At 39.2% G+C, this 25234-nt stretch overlaps 1 protein-coding gene across 1 annotated transcript in view; it reads right to left on the bottom strand.

The window, feature by feature from the left end:
- The window catches only part of LOC145988936 (putative cytochrome P450 301a1, mitochondrial), a 200214-nt gene extending 178453 nt beyond the window's left edge, over nucleotides 1-21761 (bottom strand). Inside the window, exon 1 of the mRNA XM_083124243.1 lies at nucleotides 21675-21761. The gene's annotated coding sequence lies outside the window, so the exon portion shown is untranslated. The remainder of the gene's footprint in view (nucleotides 1-21674) is intronic.
- Between the last annotated feature and the right edge of the window lie 3473 nt (nucleotides 21762-25234).

The following is a 25234-nucleotide window of genomic DNA, read 5'->3' as shown; positions in this document are numbered from 1 at the left end:
AACTGATGACTAGGAAAAGGCCTGGCAGCTATACAGATCAAGACTATGAGCACTACAAAGAAATATTAATAAAATCAGATGCTCTATACCAGAACAATGATCCCACACAAAAAAGAGTCAAGTCTAGCAGTGGAGCAAAATACAACAATTTAATCAAGCCCATATGGTCACAAATTAAGACAGGCAGTGGAATCAAACAATACAACACCCTGCCTAAAGAATTTGTCTGGGTTGATGATGTCAGGAAACTTGTAGATAGGTTATTGGTGATAGCTGGGGAGGAAAATGCTGGCAACCACAATTTTTACAATGAAAAGGTTGGAATTATGGACATGATAAGCACCAAATTGTCTAATTTTATAGTGAATGACACTAAGGGGATTGGATATCTTATAAAAATTATTAATACTCTACCACCTAAATTTTGGAATATTTCTGAGGGTCGGGGGTTGGTTAATGACATTATAAACAAGCTGCCATTTGAACTACACATTCCAGGCTATCAGTATTGTGGTCCCGGTACAAAATTGGACCATAGATTAAACAGAGGTGATCCTGGTGTCAATCCCCTAGATGCTGCTTGTAGAGACCATGACATAGCATACAACACACATTCTGATCTTGACAAGAGACATGTTGCAGACAAGAAATTAGAAGAGGCTGCATTTGGTAGATTTGTAAGCAAAGGTGCTTCTTTGAGTGAAAGAATAGCAGCATTGGGAACCACCATAGCTATGAACACCAAACAAAAACTGGGGTGGGGGCTGTGAATATGTATATAATAAACCTACAATGAAGGCCAAGGGTGTTATGTATCAAATACCTTATGCAGGTCTTAAATCTCTTAAAACTATTGATAGTCTTTTAACCAAAAAGCAGCGCAAGAAAAAAAATTCTTGTATTGCCAAGGGCCATGGTATGAAATTGTTGCTTAGTACCCCCCAATTAAAAAAATTACAGCAATCCAGGAAAAATCACATGTGGGGGGTTTCATATTTACTATCCCGGCCATCTTAGCAGCACTTGGGGCTGTTGGGAGCTTGGCTGGGGGATCAGCTGCCATAGCAAAAACAGTAATAGATGCCAAGAAGAATAGGGCAGAATTAGATGAGCAGAGGCGCCATAACCTGGCCATGGAGAAAAAAGGCAAAGGTGTTAAGAGAGCCATGAATAAGTTTAAAAAAAACAAGAGCCGCTTACAAACCAAGATATTGAAGCTTTAATTTAGCCACTGGGCATCAAAAATTTTAGAGGTGTGTACATGTCTGATTCTTTACCAGAACAACCACTCAACAAAGAGTGTGGCATTGTTAATTTGGATAAGTACAAAAATCAGGGCACTCACTGGATCTGTTATCTTAAATATTTAAACAATACGGCATTTGTGTTTGATTCATTTGGAGGTGTTCCACCTGAAAATTTAATAAAATATCTAAAATCAGCTAATCTTTATTACAATAATGCCCGTGTTCAAAACTTCAAAGATGTTAATTGTGGACATTTGTGTTTATCTGTTCTTAGATATATGTCTCAAATAAATAAACCATCAATTGAAGATTTTCAAAAAGCCTTGTGGTATCTGAAACATCATGGGGGTATTCCATCTCACCAGCCAAAATATAATATTGAAACTCAAATTGCATGATGACATAGTGTATCCCAAAACAATAGCTCTCAGAGCATTTTATGGCATGTACTTGATCCCTAATATTACTCACCACAACAACACAATTGCAGTAGGGGATCAAAAAATTGTCATCACTCCAGGGCAATATAATCTGTCCACTCTAAATGCTCAATTACCCAGAGGTATAGTGTTAAGTCAAAATTCTGTCACTCACAGAGTAGAGATTGTATCTGCTACAGAAACAGTGGATCTGGGTACTATAGGAGAGCTGTTAGGCTTTGAGAACAACACAAAACTTGAACCAGCCATCAAACACACTGCTATTAATATACCTAAATTCTTAGCCATAGAGACTCTGAATATTCACTGTAATGTGGCCGAGGGTATGATCACCAAATCAAATGGCATAGGCACTCACAAACAAACTGGCATCATTGAAACATTTAAACCTAATTCTGAATTTATGGAGCCAATCATCTACACTCCATCCCCAACATTATATTTTCCTGTGTGCCATAACAGAATAGATAATATTTAATTGATGGTCACTAATGAAAAAGAAGAATTAGTTGATTTTGCTGGAGCCACAACAACTGCAATCATAGAAATTAATATTTAAATAAAAATACATACAAAAAAAATGGAAAATATTGAGAGTTATGAGCTACAATCATTCCCCCCAAACAGGAGAACATTTGCAAATTTAAATCAACCCAACACAGAAATTGAGGTTGATCTTGATGTAGGGGATGGCTTTATACACCCCCACAGAGCAGATCTATACATCAAATTTGATGTTGTAAAGCTCGATGGAACAGATTATCCGGCAAATTCAAACATAAGATTGGTGGACAATTTTGGGCCACATCTGTTCTCTGAAATTGAGATCAGAAAGCATGGTGTTGTTATAAATAGAGTGGATTATCCCGGCATTACCTCCACAGCTTTGGCCACATTAAAATTATCCAAAACCGAGGCTTCTTACTACAAAATAGGTGGATTTGAGGCTGGTGATAAAATTATATCTAAAAGCCACACAGTGCTGTTCCCTATGCGCCTGTTGCCAGGATTCTTTTCAGATTACAAAGATATTATGTGGAAGGGTGGTTTAAGAATCACATTTAGAAGAGCTGCCAATGATAATAATGCTTTGATGAGGTAGAGGTACAGCACATTAAACTCTACAGGGGAAGCTCTGCCCAATACCCTACCTGATGAAGGCAAATGCATTATTCAGACTATGGAGCTAAGAATCCCAGTTGTTGAATATGAAGCCAGTTATGCTCTTAAATACAAAGCAGATATAATAAAAAATCCACAAGTACCTTTACAATTTTATACATATCAATGTGTACAGAAGCCTGCCGCTGGTACTTATTATGAGTTTGATGCTACAAATTCATTCTCCAGTATACAATATGACATGCCGGATTTTGTGGTGGTATTGTTTCAGACTGGAAGACACAATAATCAGGAAAAAAATTCAAGTAAATTTGATAGCTGCAACATCAAGAACATATATCTTAAAAATGGCAGAAATGAGGTATTTCCTAGAGAAAATTATAATTTAAACATGTCCAAGGATGATTTCCTCAAATTATATGAAGCATTTTCAGCATACAAAAGGGTCACTACTGGCAATACTGACATGTATTACACACCAGATGAATTCAAAGCACAGAGACCCATGTTTGTCATCAACACTTCAAAAAGGAAACAAGTTGTGGTTAATGACAGGACAAACATTAAAATTATCTGTGAATTCCACAACACACTCCCCGATGACATCATATGTAGTGTTATTCTCATAGGGGAAAAATCATATGTTTATGATGTAAGAAATGAGAGAGTCACAGAGCAATTCTAGAAGAATTACATTATCTTAATACTAGATATACAAGTTGAGCCTGGTGCCCAATTGAACTTAAACCGGAAGTAAATATGTGTGTGTGTGTGGGTGGGTGGGTGTGTGTGTATATGGGTGTGTGTGTGTTAATACGTTTGGCGTAGTTTTAGGTGTGGCCAAAAAAAATATCAAGAGGGGCATATTTTTGACAGGATTATGGACAACAATCTCACAGAAGTGCCTTTTGTAAGTGTAGGCAAATCAATCTGAGGGGGGTCATACTTTCTCAGGAAATTCCCGAGGGCATTTTTACAGAAATCTTGGATTAGACGGGGTTCCACACTTGAGCAAAAAGCTCATATGGGCATGTTGAGCAAGTTTTAAGTGTAGGCAAATCTGCCTGAGGGGGGTTCATACTTTCTCGCCCTTATAATAGGGTATTTTACACTACTTATTATGTCATTTTATCCTAGTTAAGAGTATGTCATTTTACCCTCTGTCATAACCTCAAACAGGTGTGTAAATGCTCGCGTTTATGAATACTTGCAAGATTTTACAGTGGGTTTATAATATGCACAATATAACTAATTCCTTACCTTATTTATACAAACGTTGGTCCGCTTATTGTAATTGTAGAAATCTGGCATCAAACAATGATCACCTCAAACTTTTACAACTCCGTATTTAAGGATTACGCTCCTATTCCGAAATCCTTTACACAATGGCACCGCCACTCACACAGGTTCTTTGTTGTCTACTACAGTACACAATCAGAGACTGAAAAGTACTGCCCCTTGCGGCAGTAAAGAGAAATTCAAGGTATGTCATTTTATCTGAGTATGTCATTTTAGGACAGGTTCCCCTACTGGTCTGGTACATGGAGCATCTTTGACTTTGGAACAAAAGCAATGCAAACAAATATCGTATTTCTCTTGCCGGTGTAACGGGGAATTTGGACTCCGTAGAAAAGTGACTGTACAGTCAATTTTCTACAGAGAAAAATGACTGCCCTTTTCAGTTCCCGTCAATTAAGCAGGGGGTAGAATATCCCCGTAGAAAAATGACTGCCTGTCAATTCCCACTTAAAAGAGGGGGTACAAATTCCCCGTAGAAAAGTGACTCCCCACTTAAACCCTGCTTATATTAGGAGGGGGTACAATTTCCCCGTAGAAAAGTGACTGCCACTTTAAATCCTGCTTATATTAGGAGGGGGTATAATTTCCCCGTAGAAAAGTGACTGCCCTTTTAAATCCTGCTAATATGAGAAGGGGGTACAATTTCCCCGTAGAAAAGTGACTGCCCTATTAAATCCTGCTTATATTAGAAGGGGGTACAATTTCCCCGTAGAAAAGTGACTGCCCCCTTATATCCTGCTTATATTAGGAGGGGGTACAAATTCCCCGTAGAAAAGTGACTGCCCCCTTAAATCCTGCTTATATTAGGAGGGGGTATAATTTCCCCGTAGAAAAGTGACTGCCCCTTTAAATCCTGCTTATATTAGGAGGGGGTATAATTTCCCCGTATAAAAGTGACTGCCCTATTAAATCCTGCTAATATGAGAAGGGGGTACAATTTCCCCGTAGAAAAGTGACTGCCCTGTTAAATCCTGCTAATATGAGAAGGGGGTACAATTTCCCCGTAGAAAAGTGACTGCCCCCTTATATCCTGCTTATATTAGGATGGGGTACAAATTCCCCGTAGAAAAGTGACTGCCCCCTTAAATCCTGCTTATATTAGGTGGGGGTATAATTTCCCCGTAGAAAATTGACTGCCCCTTTAAATCCTGCTTATATTAGGAGGGGGTATAATTTCCCCGTAGAAAAGTAACTGCCCTATTAAATCCTGCTAATATGAGAAGGGGGTACAATTTCCCCGTAGAAAAGTGACTGCCCTATTAAATCCTGCTAATATGAGAAGGGGGTACAATTTCCCCGTAGAAAAGTGACTGCCCCCTTATATCCTGCTTATATTAGGAGGGGGACAAATTCCCCGTAGAAAAGTGACTGCCCCCTTAAATCCTGCTTATATTAGGAGGGGGTATAATTTCCCCGTATAAAAGTGACTGCCCCTTTAAATCCTGCTATATTAGGAGGGGGTATAATTTCCCCGTAGAAAAGTGACTGCCCTATTAAATCCTGCTAATATCAGAAGGGGTACAATTTCTCCGTAGAAAAGTGACTGCCCTATTAAATCCGGATAATATGAGAAGGGGGTACAATTTCCCCGTAGAAAAGTGACTGCCCCCTTATATCCTGCTTATGTTAGGAGGGGGTAAAAATTCCCCGTAGAAAAGTGACTGCCCCCTTTATTCCTGCTTATATTAGGAGGGGGTATAATTTCCCCGTAGAAAAGTGACTGCCCCCTTAAATCTTGCTTATATTAGAAGGGGGTACAATTTCCCCGTAGAAAAGTGACTGCCCCCTTATATCCTGCTTATGTTAGGAGGGGGTACAAATTCCCCGTAGAAAATTGACTGCCCCTTTAAATCCTGCTTATATTAGGAGGGGGTATAATTTCCCCGTAGAAAAGTGACTACCCTATTAAATCCTGCTAATATGAGAAGGGGGTACAATTTCCCCGTAGAAAAGTGACTACCCTATTAAATCCTGCTAATATGAGAAGGGGGTACAATTTCCCCGTAGAAAAGTGACTGCCCCCTTATATCCTGCTTATATTAGGATGGGGTACAAATTCCCCGTAGAAAATTGACTGCCCCTTTAAATCCTGCTTATATTAGGAGGGGGTATAATTTCCCCGTAGAAAAGTGACTACCCTATTAAATCCTGCTAATATGAGAAGGGGGTACAATTTCCCCGTAGAAAAGTGACTACCCTATTAAATCCTGCTAATATGAGAAGGGGGTACAATTTCCCCGTAGAAAAGTGACTACCCTATTAAATCCTGCTAATATGAGAAGGGGGTACAATTTCCCCGTAGAAAAGTGACTGCCCCCTTTATTCCTGCTTATATTAGGAGGGGGTATAATTTCCCCGTAGAAAAGTGACTGCCCCCTTAAATCTTGCTTATATTAGGAGGGGGTACAATTTCCCCGTAGAAAAGTGACTGCCCCCTTATATCCTGCTTATGTTAGGAGGGGGTACAAATTCCCCGTAGAAAATTGACTGCCCCTTTAAATCCTGCTTATATTAGGAGGGGGTAAAATTTCCCCGTAGAAAAGTGACTACCCTATTAAATCCTGCTAATATGAGAAGGGGGTACAATTTCCCCGTAGAAAAGTGACTGCCCTATTAAATCCTGCTAATATCAGAAGGGGTACAATTTCTCCGTAGAAAAGTGACTGCCCTATTAAATCCGGATAATATGAGAAGGGGGTACAATTTCCCCGTAGAAAAGTGACTGCCCCCTTATATCCTGCTTATGTTAGGAGGGGGTACAAATTCCCCGTAGAAAATTGACTGCCCCTTTAAATCCTGCTTATATTAGGAGGGGGTATAATTTCCCCGTAGAAAAGTGACTACCCTATTAAATCCTGCTAATATGAGAAGGGGGTACAATTTCCCCGTAGAAAAGTGACTACCCTATTAAATCCTGCTAATATCAGAAGGGGTACAATTTCCCCGTAGAAAAGTGACTACCCTATTAAATCCTGCTAATATGAGAAGGGGGTACAATTTCCCCGTAGAAAAGTGACTGCCCTATTAAATCCTGCTAATATGAGAAGGGGGTACAATTTCCCCGTAGAAAAGTGACTGCCCCCTTATATCCTGCTTATATTAGGATGGGGTACAAATTCCCCGTAGAAAAGTGACTGCCCCCTTAAATCCTGCTTATATTAGGTGGGGGTATAATGTCCCCGTAGAAAATTGACTGCCCCTTTAAATCCTGCTTATATTAGGAGGGGGTATAATTTCCCCGTAGAAAAGTGACTGCCCCCTTATATCCTGCTTATATTAGGATGGGGTACAAATTCCCCGTAGAAAATTGACTGCCCCTTTAAATCCTGCTTATATTAGGAGGGGGTATAATTTCCCCGTAGAAAAGTGACTGCCCCCTTATATCCTGCTTATGTTAGGAGGGGGTACAAATTCCCCGTAGAAAATTGACTGCCCCTTTAAATCCTGCTTATATTAGGAGGGGGTATAATTTCCCCGTAGAAAAGTGACTACCCTATTAAATCCTGCTAATATGAGAAGGGGGTACAATTTCCCCGTAGAAAAGTGACTACCCTATTAAATCCTGCTAATATCAGAAGGGGTACAATTTCCCCGTAGAAAAGTGACTACCCTATTAAATCCTGCTAATATGAGAAGGGGGTACAATTTCCCCGTAGAAAAGTGACTGCCCTATTAAATCCTGCTAATATGAGAAGGGGGTACAATTTCCCCGTAGAAAAGTGACTGCCCCCTTATATCCTGCTTATATTAGGATGGGGTACAAATTCCCCGTAGAAAAGTGACTGCCCCCTTAAATCCTGCTTATATTAGGTGGGGGTATAATTTCCCCGTAGAAAATTGACTGCCCCTTTAAATCCTGCTTATAATAGGAGGGGGTATAATTTCCCCGTAGAAAAGTGACTGCCCCTTTAAATCCTGCTTATATTAGGAGGGGTATAATTTCCCCGTTGAAAAGTGACTGCCCCTTTAAATCCTGCTTATATTAGGAGGGCGTATAATTTCCCCGTAGAAAAGTGACTGCCCCTTTAAATCCTGCTTATATTAGGAGGGGTATAATTTCCCCGTAGAAAAGTGACTGCCCCTTTAAATCCTGCTTATATTAGGAGGGGTATAATTTCCCCGTAGAAAAGTGACTGCCCCCTTAAATCCTGCTTATATTAGGAGGGGTATAATTTCCCCGTAGAAAAGTGACTGCCCCCTTATATCCTGCTTATATTAGGAGGGGGTACAAATTCCCCGTAGAAAAGTGACTGCCCCCTTAAATCCTGCTTATATTAGGAGGGGGTATAATTTCCCCGTAGAAAAGTGACTGCCCCTTTAAATCCTGCTTATATTAGGAGGGGGTATAATTTCCCCGTATAAAAGTGACTGCCCTATTAAATCCTGCTAATATGAGAAGGGGGTACAATTTCCCCGTAGAAAAGTGACTGCCCTGTTAAATCCTGCTAATATGAGAAGGGGGTACAATTTCCCCGTAGAAAAGTGACTGCCCCCTTATATCCTGCTTATATTAGGATGGGGTACAAATTCCCCGTAGAAAAGTGACTGCCCCCTTAAATCCTGCTTATATTAGGTGGGGGTATAATTTCCCCGTAGAAAATTGACTGCCCCTTTAAATCCTGCTTATATTAGGAGGGGGTATAATTTCCCCGTAGAAAAGTAACTGCCCTATTAAATCCTGCTAATATGAGAAGGGGGTACAATTTCCCCGTAGAAAAGTGACTGCCCTATTAAATCCTGCTAATATGAGAAGGGGGTACAATTTCCCCGTAGAAAAGTGACTGCCCCCTTATATCCTGCTTATATTAGGAGGGGGACAAATTCCCCGTAGAAAAGTGACTGCCCCCTTAAATCCTGCTTATATTAGGAGGGGGTATAATTTCCCCGTATAAAAGTGACTGCCCCTTTAAATCCTGCTATATTAGGAGGGGGTATAATTTCCCCGTAGAAAAGTGACTGCCCTATTAAATCCTGCTAATATCAGAAGGGGTACAATTTCTCCGTAGAAAAGTGACTGCCCTATTAAATCCGGATAATATGAGAAGGGGGTACAATTTCCCCGTAGAAAAGTGACTGCCCCCTTATATCCTGCTTATGTTAGGAGGGGGTAAAAATTCCCCGTAGAAAAGTGACTGCCCCCTTTATTCCTGCTTATATTAGGAGGGGGTATAATTTCCCCGTAGAAAAGTGACTGCCCCCTTAAATCTTGCTTATATTAGGAGGGGGTACAATTTCCCCGTAGAAAAGTGACTGCCCCCTTATATCCTGCTTATGTTAGGAGGGGGTACAAATTCCCCGTAGAAAATTGACTGCCCCTTTAAATCCTGCTTATATTAGGAGGGGGTATAATTTCCCCGTAGAAAAGTGACTACCCTATTAAATCCTGCTAATATGAGAAGGGGGTACAATTTCCCCGTAGAAAAGTGACTACCCTATTAAATCCTGCTAATATGAGAAGGGGGTACAATTTCCCCGTAGAAAAGTGACTGCCCCCTTATATCCTGCTTATATTAGGATGGGGTACAAATTCCCCGTAGAAAATTGACTGCCCCTTTAAATCCTGCTTATATTAGGAGGGGGTATAATTTCCCCGTAGAAAAGTGACTACCCTATTAAATCCTGCTAATATGAGAAGGGGGTACAATTTCCCCGTAGAAAAGTGACTACCCTATTAAATCCTGCTAATATGAGAAGGGGGTACAATTTCCCCGTAGAAAAGTGACTACCCTATTAAATCCTGCTAATATGAGAAGGGGGTACAATTTCCCCGTAGAAAAGTGACTGCCCCCTTTATTCCTGCTTATATTAGGAGTGGGTATAATTTCCCCGTAGAAAAGTGACTGCCCCCTTAAATCTTGCTTATATTAGGAGGGGGTACAATTTCCCCGTAGAAAAGTGACTGCCCCCTTATATCCTGCTTATGTTAGGAGGGGGTACAAATTCCCCGTAGAAAATTGACTGCCCCTTTAAATCCTGCTTATATTAGGAGGGGGTAAAATTTCCCCGTAGAAAAGTGACTACCCTATTAAATCCTGCTAATATGAGAAGGGGGTACAATTTCCCCGTAGAAAAGTGACTGCCCTATTAAATCCTACTAATATCAGAAGGGGTACAATTTCTCCGTAGAAAAGTGACTGCCCTATTAAATCCGGATAATATGAGAAGGGGGTACAATTTCCCCGTAGAAAAGTGACTGCCCCCTTATATCCTGCTTATGTTAGGAGGGGGTACAAATTCCCCGTAGAAAATTGACTGCCCTTTTAAATCCTGCTTATATTAGGAGGGGGTATAATTTCCCCGTAGAAAAGTGACTACCCTATTAAATCCTGCTAATATGAGAAGGGGGTACAATTTCCCCGTAGAAAAGTGACTACCCTATTAAATCCTGCTAATATCAGAAGGGGTACAATTTCCCCGTAGAAAAGTGACTACCCTATTAAATCCTGCTAATATGAGAAGGGGGTACAATTTCCCCGTAGAAAAGTGACTGCCCTATTAAATCCTGCTAATATGAGAAGGGGGTACAATTTCCCCGTAGAAAAGTGACTGCCCCCTTATATCCTGCTTATATTAGGATGGGGTACAAATTCCCCGTAGAAAAGTGACTGCCCCCTTAAATCCTGCTTATATTAGGTGGGGGTATAATGTCCCCGTAGAAAATTGACTGCCCCTTTAAATCCTGCTTATATTAGGAGGGGGTATAATTTCCCCGTAGAAAAGTGACTGCCCCCTTATATCCTGCTTATATTAGGATGGGGTACAAATTCCCCGTAGAAAATTGACTGCCCCTTTAAATCCTGCTTATATTAGGAGGGGGTATAATTTCCCCGTAGAAAAGTGACTGCCCCCTTATATCCTGCTTATGTTAGGAGGGGGTACAAATTCCCCGTAGAAAATTGACTGCCCCTTTAAATCCTGCTTATATTAGGAGGGGGTATAATTTCCCCGTAGAAAAGTGACTACCCTATTAAATCCTGCTAATATGAGAAGGGGGTACAATTTCCCCGTAGAAAAGTGACTACCCTATTAAATCCTGCTAATATCAGAAGGGGTACAATTTCCCCGTAGAAAAGTGACTACCCTATTAAATCCTGCTAATATGAGAAGGGGGTACAATTTCCCCGTAGAAAAGTGACTGCCCTATTAAATCCTGCTAATATGAGAAGGGGGTACAATTTCCCCGTAGAAAAGTGACTGCCCCCTTATATCCTGCTTATATTAGGATGGGGTACAAATTCCCCGTAGAAAAGTGACTGCCCCCTTAAATCCTGCTTATATTAGGTGGGGGTATAATTTCCCCGTAAAAAATTGACTGCCCCTTTAAATCCTGCTTATAATAGGAGGGGGTATAATTTCCCCGTAGAAAAGTGACTGCCCCTTTAAATCCTGCTTATATTAGGAGGGGTATAATTTCCCCGTTGAAAAGTGACTGCCCCTTTAAATCCTGCTTATATTAGGAGGGCGTATAATTTCCCCGTAGAAAAGTGACTGCCCCTTTAAATCCTGCTTATATTAGGAGGGGTATAATTTCCCCGTAGAAAAGTGACTGCCCCTTTAAATCCTGCTTATATTAGGAGGGGTATAATTTCCCCGTAGAAAAGTGACTGCCCCCTTAAATCCTGCTTATATTAGGAGGGGTATAATTTCCCCGTAGAAAAGTGACTGCCCCTTTAAATCCTGCTTATATTAGGAGGGGGTATAGTTTCCCCGTAGAAAAGTGACTGCCCCTTTAAATCCTGCTTATATTAGGAGGGGGTATAATTTTCCCGTAGAAAAGTGACTGCCCCTTTAAATCCTGCTTATATTAGGAGGGGGTATAGTTTCCCCGTAGAAAAGTGACTGCCCCTTTAAATCCTGCTTATATTAGGAGGGGGTATAGTTTCCTCGTAGAAAAGTGACTGCCCCCTTAAATCCTGCTTATATTAGGAGGGGTATAATTTCCCCGTAGAAAAGTGACTGCCCCCTTAAATCCTGCTTATATTAGGAGGGGTATAATTTCCCCGTTGAAAAGTGACTACTCCTTTAAATCCTGCTTATATTAGGAGGGGGTATAGTTTCCCCGTAGAAAAGTGACTGCCCCCTTAAATCCTGCTTATATTAGGAGGGGTATAATTTCCCCGTTGAAAAGTGACTGCCCCTTTAAATCCTGCTTATATTAGGAGGGGGTATAATTTCCCCGTAGAAAAGTGACTGCCCCTTTAAATCCTGCTTATATTAGGAGGTGGTATAATTTCCCCGTTGAAAAGTGACTGCCCCTTTAAATCCTGCTTATATTAGGAGGGGTATAATTTCCCCGTTGAAAAGTGACTGCCCCTTTAAATTCTGCTTATATTAGGAGGGGGTATAATTTCCCCGTAGAAAAGTGACTGCCCCTTTAAATCCTGCTTATATTAGGAGGGGGTATAATTTCCCCGTAGAAAAGTGACTGCCCCTTTAAATCCTGCTTATATTAGTAGGGGGTATAATTTCCCCGTAGAGAAGTGACTGCCCCTTTAAATCCTGCTTATAATAGGAGGGGGTATAATTTCCCCGTAGAAAAGTGACTGCCCCTTTAAATCCTGCTTATATTAGGAGGGGGTATAATTTCCCCGTTGAAAAGTGACTGCCCCTTTAAATCCTGCTTATATTAGGAGGGGGTATAATTTCCCCGTTGAAAAGTGACTGCCCCCTTAAATCCTGCTTATATTAGGAGGGGGTATAATTTCCCCGTAGAAAAGTGACTGCCCCTTTAAATCCTGCTAATATTAGGGGGGGGTATAATTTCCCCGTAGAAAAGTGACTGCCCCCTTAAATCCTGCTTATATTAGGAGGGGGTATAATTTCCCCGTAGAAAAGTGACTGCCCCCTTAAATCCTGCTTATATTATCAGGGGGTACAATTTCCCCGTAGAAAAGTGACTGCCCCCTTAAATCCTGCTTATATTAGGAGGGGGTATAATTTCCCCGTAGAAAAGTGACTGCCCCCTTAAATCCTGCTTATATTAGGAGGGGTATAATTTCCCCGTTGAAAAGTGACTGCCCCTTTAAATCCTGCTTATATTAGGAGGGGGTATAATTTCCCCGTTGAAAAGTGACTGCCCCTTTAAATCCTGCTTATATTAGGAGGGGGTATAATTTCCCCGTAGAAAAGTGACTGCCCCTTTAAATCCTGCTAATATTAGGGGGGGGTATAATTTCCCCGTAGAAAAGTGACTGCCCCCTTAAATCCTGCTTATATTAGGAGGGGGTATAATTTCCCCGTAGAAAAGTGACTGCCCCCTTAAATCCTGCTTATATTATCAGGGGGTACAATTTCCCCGTAGAAAAGTGACTGCCCCTTTTATCTTTAATATATATGGAGGGGGTACAAATTTCCCCCTAGAAAAGTTACTGTTCTAATAATTAGTTCTTACATGAGAAATTGCATACAAAATGCTACGGACAAAAGTTGCTGCTTACTTAATTTACTTCACAAAACTGTAGGGAAATTAGATGTACTATATTGTGTTATAGAGCCTTTATAACTCTTTTATCTGGCTCATCATTGACTTAATTATTACGTACAACTTTCTCATTTGAATGTTCATCAAAACATTTGAATGAGTCTACCATTTGGGTAGGGTGATAAAGGTGTCCTGGGTTCAATACCCGGTGGAGGCACATAGTAATTCGGATCCAACTTTAAACTGTGGGTCCACACTTGATTAGACTTATTGTGCATAAATTAAAACGCTAACTCAATCAATCCATCAATCAAGACATTTGAATTGCATTTTCTTGAAACATTTTGGACAACAAATTTGTACACAATGTGTGTGTGTACTGTCACAATTAAATAGGTTTCTCATCATAAAAATACTTCTTATATAATCTATGCATAACTAACAAATTTTCTACGGGGAAATTATACCTCCTCCTAATATAAGCAGGATTTAAGGGGGCAGTCACTTTTCTACGGGGAATTTGTACCCCCTCCTAATATAAGCAGGATATAAGGGGGCATTCACTTTTCTACGGGGAAATTGTACCCCCTCCTAATATAAGCAGGATTTAATAGGGCAGTCACTTTTCTACGGGGAAATTGTACCCCCTTCTCATATTAGCAGGATTTAAAAGGGCAGTCACTTTTCTACGGGGAAATTATACCCCTCCTAATATAAGCAGGATTTAAAGGGGCAGTCACTTTTCTACGGGGAAATTGTACCCCCTCCTAATATAGGCAGGAATAAAGGGGGCAGTCACTTTTCTACGGGGAATTTGTACCCCCTCCTAATATAAGCAGGATATAAAGGGGCAGTCACTTTTCTACGGGGAAATTGTACCCCCTTCTCATATTATCAGGATTTAAAGGGCAGTTACTTTTCTACGGGGAAATTGTACCCCCTTCTCATATTAGCAGGATTTAATAGGGCAGTCACTTTTCTACGGGGAAATTATACCCCCTCCTAATATAAGCAGGATTTAAAGGGGCAGTCACTTTCATACGGGGAAATTATACCCCCTCCTAATATAAGCAGGATTTAAGGGGGCAGTCACTTTTCTACGGGGAATTTGTCCCCCTCCTAATATAAGCAGGATATAAGGGGGCAGTCACTTTTCTACGGGGAAATTGTACCCCCTTCTCATATTAGCAGGATTTAATAGGGCAGTCACTTTTCTACGGGGAATATGTACCCCCTCCTAATATAAGCTGGATATAAGGGGGCAGTCACTTTTCTACGGGGAAATTGTACCCCCTTCTCATATTAGCAGGATTTAATAGGGCAGTCACTTTTCTACGGGGAAATTGTACCCCCTTCTCATATTAGCAGGATTTAAAAGGGCAGTCACTTTTCTACGGGGAAATTATACCCCCTCCTAATATAAGCAGGGTTTAAGGGGGCAGTCACTTTTCTACGGGGAATTTGTACCCCCTCCTAATATAAGCTGGATATAAGGGGGCAGTCACTTTTCTACGGGGAAATTGTACCCCCTTCTCATATTAGCAGGATTTAATAGGGCAGTCACTTTTCTACGGGGAAATTATACACCCTCCTAATATAAGCAGGATTTAAAGGGGCAGTCACTTTTATACGGGGAAATTGTACCCCCTCCTAATATAAGCAGGATTTAAGGGGGCAGTCACTTTTCTACGGGGAAATTTTACCCCCTCCTAATATAAGCAGGATTTAAGGGGGCAGTCACTTTTCTACGGGGAATTTGTACCCCCTCCTAATATAAGCTGGATATAAGGGGGCAGTCACTTTTCTACGGGGAAATTGTACCCCCTTCTCATATTAGCAGGATTTAATAGGGCAGTCACTTTTCTACGGGGAAATTGTACCCCCTTCTCATATTAGCAGGATTTAAAAGGGCAGTCACTTTTCTACGGGGAAATTATACCCCCTCCTAATATAAGCAGGGTTTAAGGGGGCAGTCACTTTTCTACGGGGAATTTGTACCCCCTCATAATATAAGCTGGATATAAGGGGGCAGTCACTTTTCTACGGGGAAATTGTACCCCCTTCTCATATTAGCAGGATTTAATAGGGCAGTCACTTTTCTACGGGGAAATTATACTCCCTCCTAATATAAGCAGGATTTTAACGGGCAGTCACTTTTCTACGGGGAAATTATGCCCCCTCCTAATATTAGCAGGATATAAGGGGGCAGTCACTTTTTTACGGGAAATTGTACCCCCTTTTAATATTAGCAGGATTTAATATGGCAGTCACTTTTCTACGGGGAAATTGTACCCCCTCCTAATATAAGCAGGATATAAGGGGGCAGTCACTTTTCTACGGGGAAATTATACCCCCTCCTAATATAAGCAGGATTTAAAGGGGCAGTCACTTTTCTACGGGGAAATTGTACCCCCTCCTAATATAAGCAGTATATAAGGGGGCAGTCACTTTTCTACGGGGAAATTATACCCCCTCCTAATATAAGCAGGATTTAAAGGGGCAGTCAATTTTCTTCGGGGAAATTATACCCCCTCCAAATATAAGCAGGATTTAAGGGTTCAGTCACTTTTCTACGGGGAATATGTACCCCCTCCTAATATAAGCAGGATATAAGGGGGCAGTCACTTTTCTACGGGGAAATTGTACCCCCTTCTCATATTAGCAGGATTTAATAGGGCAGTCACTTTTCTACGGGGAAATTGTACCCCCTTCTCATATTAGCAGGATTTAATAGCGCTGTCACTTTTCTACGTTGAAATTATACCCCCTCCTAATATAAGCAGGATTTAAAGGGACAGTCACTTTTCTACGGGGAAATTATACCCCCTCCTAATATAAGCAGGATTTAAGGGGGCAGTCACTTTTCTACGGGGAATTTGTACCCCCTCCTAATATAAGCTGGATATAAGGGGGCAGTCACTTTTCTACGGGGAAATTGTACCCCCTTCTCATATTAGCAGGATTTAATAGAGCAGTCACTTTTCTACGGGGAAATTGTACCCCCTTCTCATATTAGCAGGATTTAAAAGGGCAGTCACTTTTCTACGGGGAAATTATACCCCCTCCTAATATAAGCAGGATTTAAAGGGGCAGTCACTTTTCTACGGGGAAATTATACCCCTCCTAATATAAGCATGATATAAGGGGGCAGTCACTTTTCTACGGGGAAATTGTACCCCCTTCTCATATTAGCAGGATTTAATAGGGCAGTCACTTTTCTACGGGGAAATTGTACCCCCTTCTCATATTAGCAGGATTTAAAAGGGCAGTCACTTTTCTACGGGGAAATTGTACCCCCTCCTAATATAAGCAGGGTTTAAGGGGGCAGTCACTTTTCTACGGGGAATTTGTACCCCCTCCTAATATAAGCTGGATATAAGGGGGCAGTCACTTTTCTACGGGGAAATTGTACCCCCCTTCTCATATTAGCAGGATTTAATAGGGCAGTCACTTTTCTACGGGGAAATTATACCCCCTCCTAATATAAGCCGGATTTTAACGGGCAGTCACTTTTCTACGGGGAAATTATACCCCCTCCTAATATAAGCAGGATTTAAGGGGGCAGTCACTTTTCTACGGGGAATTTGTACCCCCTCCTAATATAAGCAGGATTTAATTGGGCAGTCACTTTTCTACGGGGAATTTGTACCCCCTTTTTTAAGTGGGAATTGACAGGCAGTCATTTTTCTACGGGGATATTTTACCCCCTGCTTAATTGACGGGAACTGAAAAGGGCAGTCATTTTTCTCTGTAGAAAATTGACTGTACAGTCATTTTTCTACGGAGTCCAAATTCTCCGTCACGAAAACGGGGAATTTGGACTGCGTAGAAAATTGACTGTACAGTCACTTTTCTACGGAGTCCAAATTCCCCGTTACACCGGCACCTTATTCTGGAAATTGTAATTACTATCTGCTGTATTCGTGCAATGCATGTATGGGATTGGGACCTTGTACGTCCAGTGCGCATTGATTTCCAAACGGAGCAGACATTCATGATCAGTGATTTGCCACTTTAATTTTGAACACGGAGTGAGGAATCCTCAAGTGCTGACAGCCATTCGAAGCGACATGCGATTAGCAATGGAATTTGTGCAAAGCCATCTTCTGATGTCCCATGAACGAAATAAATACAGAGATACTGGAACTTGATGTAATTTTTTCTCGGTGTAAGCTTTCGTTCTGTAGGAGCTATCAATCATGCCAGATGGATGTCGAAGGTTCTTTATAGCTTAAAATGCGAATGTTTCGCAACCAGTTCAAGGTTACAACACGAGAAGGTAAGGAACTTTGTATGTTCGTTGTGAAAGAGTATATAACAACTCGGTTCACAGCACTCCTTCCTGTGCAAGCACCAAGAAATGATTTGAAGCTTCTTCAGTGTTTTGTAGTGAACAAAGATAAAACCCAGATATATCAAATGTGGCCGTCGACAAACTGTTACATCTTTGGTCAGTGGCCTGTTCAGGATTTTCGAAAGAAGGAGGGGGTACGTACAATCTTCAGTTTTCCATCATTTTTCTGCCTTTGTGGGTTATGAGTACCCCAACCTCACGCCTTGAACACGCCACTGTCTTTGGTATCTCAGCAAGCATCCCATTCTTCGGTTCAGATGTTTCGGCGGAGAGAAAGCGAAAGAAGGTTACAGATCTTCATGAACGAGATGGTGAGGATGAACCATCGAAGCTCGTAGGCCTTCAAAAGGAGGCACTGACAAATTGACAACTAAGACACTATACGACATTGTGATAAAAAAAACGCAAACACGGTTTTTAGGCACTTATGTAACAAGGAATTCCTGTAAACGACGAGCATTTATAGCTACCAGCGCAGCTTCGAAATAGCAAAATAACTGAGAGTTGTCAATAACAACGCGGAGTGTGATGTTTGATTTTGATTTGCTTTATCTTACTTCGCCCTTTCTGCCACTTTTCACTAAATTGCGAAGATGGGGATGAGTGATGACATGATGAAATTGATAAATGGACACTCAGAAACATCCATGCCCAAGTCAGGATTCGAACCCGGGACCCCTGCTGTCGTAGCGCGATGTGCTAACCACTCCGTCACGGGGGCCGGCGGAGTGTGATGTGGCCCTTATCAAAGCATTTCATATTTTTCATTTAAAAAAATATAAATATCAATATGTAAATATACACAAATAGACAAAGAAGTATAAAATAATATATAAATATAAAAATATAAACATTTTGTGTTGTATGGATATGAAAAAGATATAAAGTAACTATATTAATTACGCATCCCAACCCTTTTTCGTACATGGTACGAAATTTCAATGCGTCTGCGCAACCTCTAAATATAAACCTATTTTACCGAAAAAATACATAAATTACTTTCATATATATCGGTACTATCGGTACTAATATATATATATATATATATATATATATATATATATAGAGAGAGAGAGAGAGAGAGAGAGAGAGAGAGAGAGAGAGAGAGAGAATTGAATTTATTTAAGTGTTGTTACCAGATTAACCTTAATACAATTATACATATATATATATATATATATATATATAAGTTAAAACATAACTGTTCTTGGGCCTCCCCGATGGCGCAGTGGTAGCGTCGTCGCCTTGTAGTCAAGGGGTCCCGGGTTCGATACCCTGTGGAGGCACATGGGACAGTGGTTCGGATCCCAGTTTAAACCGTAGGTCCAGTCCCGATTAGCCTTACTGTGCATAAAGTAGACTTAAAACACCAACTCAAACCAAACCAATAACTGTTCTTAAAATAGCCTACATTATTGTCGAATTTAATTTCCAAAGATTGGAACATTTGCCTGTGCGTACTCACAATACAAATTTGTCCATCCAAGTGTTGGATTTCAAGACTATAGTTGCAATGTCCTCTGGTGTTATAATGAGGCATTTTCACGCATAATTTTTCCAGATTTGTTTTACTATCTATTACACCTGCTAAGATATTTTCTATAAACTGATGACAAAATATATTTCTTCTACATTCAAGGATACATAATTAAAGTTTGTTTACTTAGATTACTGCATTCATAATAGACATAATACATAATACATTTTAAAATTATTTTTCATAAATCTACAAAACGTGCGTAGAACATTTTCAATTAGCGATGTATCACTTTTGCAATTTAACGGATGCCATATTTGACAAGCATATTCTAAGGACGGCCTAACCATGATGGAATACACGAAGATGAAAAGATCCAGATTACTGCTTGCTTTCCACTTTCGTATCAGGTTTCCCATAATGGATCTTGCTTTTTTCACAGTCATATTTATGTGTGGCTTAAATGTTAGCTTAGTATCTAATACTAACACCTAGGTCTTGATATTGTCTACATTCTGTACTGGTACATTGTTAATCTTGTAATTATAGACTGTATATTGTGTTTTCCTGGTATAGGAAAAATATATACGTTACAAATTTAGTTTTATTTACATTTAGTTGCAATTGATTGTTCTGCATCCATTTGCACACACACACACACACACACACACACACACACACACATGTATGTTTCTTTGCTAGCATTTTATGAACACTTGGCCGTTGGGGTGGACAGAAGGGTTGCTGGAGGCCCACCAGCGGAATTTTCCTTAACGTGTTGCGTCGTTATTAGGGAGATCTGAAAGGGCTACTGGAGACTGGATGACCCAGGCTATTTCGGTAGAGTACTTCGAGGTAAAGAAGAGATTCTCTAAGGAAGAGACTGGGATAGTTTTTTTCTTTAACAATGAACCAACGGGAATATTAACTTCTTTCTCTAATTCACACACTTACCGTTTTCACATACTCTCAGTCGGCGAATTCATGTGAGAAACGTAACACATACACACATTTCGGTGACCTTCTTGGGTACGAAAGGTTACTTTCTTTCTCCTCATGAAGTTAATGTCTACACGAGTCCACATATTCTTTCTGGTACGGGGAACCGGGTACACTGAGATGGGAACCCTTTTAGCTAGAGGCCAAAATTAACCTTTTTTGTAAATATGTTAATACAATAAATCCCATTTTTTGTTAATGAATAGGTAGTTATTCCCTTTGGTTTTATGGAAGTGAGAATACAAAAATCCATGGTCTCTTGACCGTCCGATGTATCAATCGTTTCTGAATTGCAATAGATTTAGATTTAGAATTATATTTTGAAGTTGCTGAGAATCGATAAAGAATATTAAAAAACTGTATGAACATTTGCTTATTTTCCCACTTCATAATAACTGTTTAGAATAATGTTCGGATAACAATATCTGTAAATTTGTGAAAATAAGGCAGACGTTTCTTTCGACTTTGAACATTTAACATTTAGACGGATAATTTAAATACATTTCAATATTTTAAAATTCTCGAGAATTTCTGGCCTTTTATCTGTTAAAATAAAGATTAGAACGAAATATTTTCAATTCATTTGTTTCGAACTTCATTTTATTTCCTAAAAGTTCTTTCACAGAAATCGCAATATTTCCCATATAGTTTGAATAAGTAATATTTTATAGTGGGAGTGTTGCGTTTCTGAAAATTCCCTTTGAAAAATTCAGTCGTAAACTCTTCTGAAGCAGATTTATATGTTATCTTTGAATCGGTTACACTTTTAAAATCATGTGTACCCACCCTCTCACAAAGTAACATTAACTCGAAGCTTGACTTCCTTGAACTAAACTTTACTTCCTTACAAAGTTTTCCAAGAGCACAGATGAAGTGAACTAACTAGTACCACAATGTAGTACAAGAGGTTTTAAGGTCTTTTCATAAAGGATGATAATATTTGCAGACATTTATGTTTTGTTTGTTTGTTTGTTTGTTTGTTTAGCTATTAGAAATGAGATCAGCATATTGCATCCGGAAAATTATTTGAGGGTGGGTGCCCTTAGTCGGAGCTAATTTTGAATGATAGATAATTTCTTTATGTTTTACGGAATGGCTGGATTCGTTTCCTTTGGATAGTGGTGTGCAAGGTGGTTGAGTTTTAACAACCACACTCGCCCACCCCTTGCTACGCCACTCCTGAGTATAACCATTCCAAGGGTACGTCTCAAGATATCCCGAAATCATAAAATAATGTCCAACCTACCAGGCGCGCACCCCCCCCCCTCGCACACACACTAAGTAACATGTAAGGAATAGCACATTAGAGCCTTACCTAATTCAGCAAAGCAGAAGATCCCTACCTCAACAATTCCACTGTTTTCTCCGCACTGCGTCTAATATCTTCATAACTCTGTTGAACAACTTTTTTCAGCGAGGGATTTTTCCCTTCGAAACAATGAGATAATGAGCTTCTTTACGCTACACAGCGCACAGATCCTCAGCGAGACACAATGAACGTGGAAAACAAAGCAACGAATCTAGAGGGAAAACTTGGTAGAAAAAAATTCTCAAGTGTAGAAAGTCAGAACTGTCTCGCGTGACACAATTTGTGGTCTTCATTCTGTACAAGAATTACGATCCCTCGCACAACTTCACGCATGCACAACACATCAACAATGTGCTAATTGTTCTCAAAGTTTGTTTTTGTCTGTATGTGTATTGTCTTGCTAACTAAGAAGTACCGTATTTGTTGGCGTATAAGATGCACTTTTTTCCTTTAAAAATAGATCTGAAAAAAAGGATGCGTCTTATACGAAGATAACTCAGTTTTTGATTACCTTCATTTCTGGAAATTTTATCTGTTCTGAGCTAGATGATTTCTTTCTTGCTTTGAGGAAGAAAATTATAATGTATTTTTTTCTACTAAGATTATGAGTCATTTGTTGAACGTAGATTTACATGCATTAATTTATATTTGAAATACTGTAAATTCATTATAAATTCAGTGATCAACCCTTTTCCTCAAAAATATGTCCAATAAAAGGGTGCGTCTTATACGTCGGTGTGTCTTATACGCGCAAAATACTGTATTTTGTACACATATGATTAATTATCCAAAATCATCATTTATTTAAGTATTTGATTTAACTGCTGAGAAACAACGTACATGCCTAATAGAGTAGTTTGTGATGATATATAACATATACACAATATTACAAATAAGAAAAAAAATGTGTACTACATGATAAAATATAGTGAGAAGACCAATTTCGTTAAAATAAAGAAAAATACAAATTTAAAAAGTACAATGTAATCACATATGTTTAAACACACGTTAAAAGTAAAATTACACATGTTATTTTCATAATAAAAGGATACTAGGCTCCAGTGGATTATGACCGTATTGGCATATAAGAAAATTAAAATACCTATTATGTCTAAAATGAGAAGTGACAGAAATTGCAGAGCAGTTGTTTCGGAATACATAATGACGTGTCTTTAATGTAATTTTAGGTAATAAATATGGTACATCAAGTTTTCCATTAATTAATTTGGAAATGTAATTGTAATCGTTAATATTTCTTCTTTCCGAGAGACACGAAATATTAAGTTTGTCTAACAAATTATAATATTCATAATAAAACCTAAAAAGTCTGAATTTAAAATATATAGAAATGAGACAAATCTTTTCTGTACATTTTCCAGTATGTCTTTCATATTTTTATTATATGCAAAATTCCATGTTGTTGTATTGTGTTCCAAAATAGGCATGACATACGAGTACACCGTGAATAACTGAATTAACATTAATAGATTGTTTGCATTCGACCATCGGTTGCAAAAACGACAATATGGAAGAAGTGCTGGAATACGTGAAAGGCCTTCATTGCACAGTGCATGTCAGAATAAACTAACCTAATATGCTTGAGTGTGTACGTGCTACACAAGCCATGCATCGTAACAAGAAGGAATTAAATAGTTATGACAGCGATATTATATTTCATTACATTACAGAGTAAGTTTTCTTATTCAGTAGAATATTACCTCGTTGCTTACGTTCTTGTGAAATACAAGAATACAGTCTGCTGGCTAAAATCGTCACAACTAACTAACTCTCTGCCTTCTTAAACCCGAAGGTTTATGGCTGCAGCAACACAAGCCTTCCATCTGTCCCTGTCCTGGGCAAGATCAATCCAATCTTTTCCATCCTTACCGATTTCCTCAACATTATCCATCCATCTTCGTCTTGGCTTTCCTACCGTGGCTTCCCATTCGTGCCACATGACCTGCCTATCTAAGCCTTCTTTCTTTAAACATTCTAATAATATCTGGACAGGAATACAAATTGTGCAGTTTTAAATTATGTAATTCACTCACCTGTATCCTCATCCCTTTTAGGTCCAGATATTTTTCTAGGGATTTCATTTTCAAATACTCTTAATTTAAGTTCCTCTTTTACTGTAAGGTACCAAGTTTCACATCCATATAATACTAAAAGCAAAATTACTGTTTTGTATATTTTAACTTTTAGTTTCTTAGATATTATACGATGAGATAAAAGTTTATGAAGGAAAAAGTATCACGCATTTCCTGAATTAAGTCTGCCTTCTATTTCCTCATTAACATCTTAGTATTACTCCTAAGTACTTGAATTTGGAAACTGATTCAAACGAGTTGTTATCAATAATAAAATGTAACCATATATTTAGTTTTCTCCTTGTAAACTTCCAAACTTATCTTTTTAGCTGCTTTGAGAAATATTTTAGCATTATTCTTAACTGTACGTAATTATATTATGACAACAACTGAGTCACACCGTTTAATTTTAGTCCTTCATTAGTTTATTTTACCTTACTAACAGCATATTCTAAGGCAAAATTAAAGAGAAATGGAGATAATGCATCTCCTTGATTTAACCCATCATGAATTGTCAGACATATTAATACCCACACGAATTTTATTTTCTGTGGAATTTTAAGTTTTATTTTTATTTAACCTTGCCAACTGTTCAGTGTATCACAGGCAACCAGTATCAGAAGGACAAATGGATAAACTAACCTATAGATATCAACCTTGCAACGACATTTGCAATTATTTGACATGTAGTCTAAGAGACAAAATCCGATATTACCACTTCCTTTGAATACGTTGTCTTTCGACAATTTTTCGGATCGTTGGTTCACTTCCGTTAGGTTACTGGACCCGTTCCTTGCTTCGTTTTACAGCACATAATGTGGATTCAGTTTGTCATTTTTCACAAAATTTGTGTGTTCCTTGCAACACAGCTGCGCTGTTTTACAGCAGGAAATGACCTCACATGTTGTGTTGGGTTTCCAGCATACAGGCGGCAAAACGAGCATTTCTTGACCGACTCTAGCACCAAAACGACGCATCAACGATAAGAAAGTTACTGAGAAAAGTTGTTTGTTTTTTATGTCCTCTATACGTTTCTGTAGGTGCCAATAAAATGACACGCTGTAGATATGAAAAATGCAAAATTTTATGAAACCAATTTTTCTGTTTCGAGGCCTTTTTAACTTTTTGGAGAACGCTTTCAATACTCTACTGACGCCAGAAGATTAATGCAACTGTGTTATTTTTCAAATTTCTAATGTTTATGGCAGTTAAGAATATAATATACTAATAAAGGGTTCTCCAAAAAGAATGATATGATTTTCAAATAAACTGGCAGCTATGCTTCAAAGGTTATAACGAAGAATAAACAGGATTGGTCACTTCCTAAGCTTTCCACGTAAATTTTGCGAACACCATGACGTCACAGAATGTAACGTGCAGAGCCACCTGGTAGTTGTAGTGAAAAGTAGTTCGTTGTCATGGTAACCTATTTGCCAATCAGATCAATGCGTTCGAATCGTTGTCACAGTAACCACG

Source organism: Lepisma saccharinum, chromosome 6 (genome assembly GCF_977018435.1).
Source record: "Lepisma saccharinum chromosome 6, izLepSacc3.1, whole genome shotgun sequence".
In the NCBI taxonomy this organism is placed as follows: Eukaryota; Metazoa; Arthropoda; class Insecta; order Zygentoma; family Lepismatidae; genus Lepisma; species Lepisma saccharinum.
This window is presented reverse-complemented; position numbering and strand designations above follow the sequence as displayed.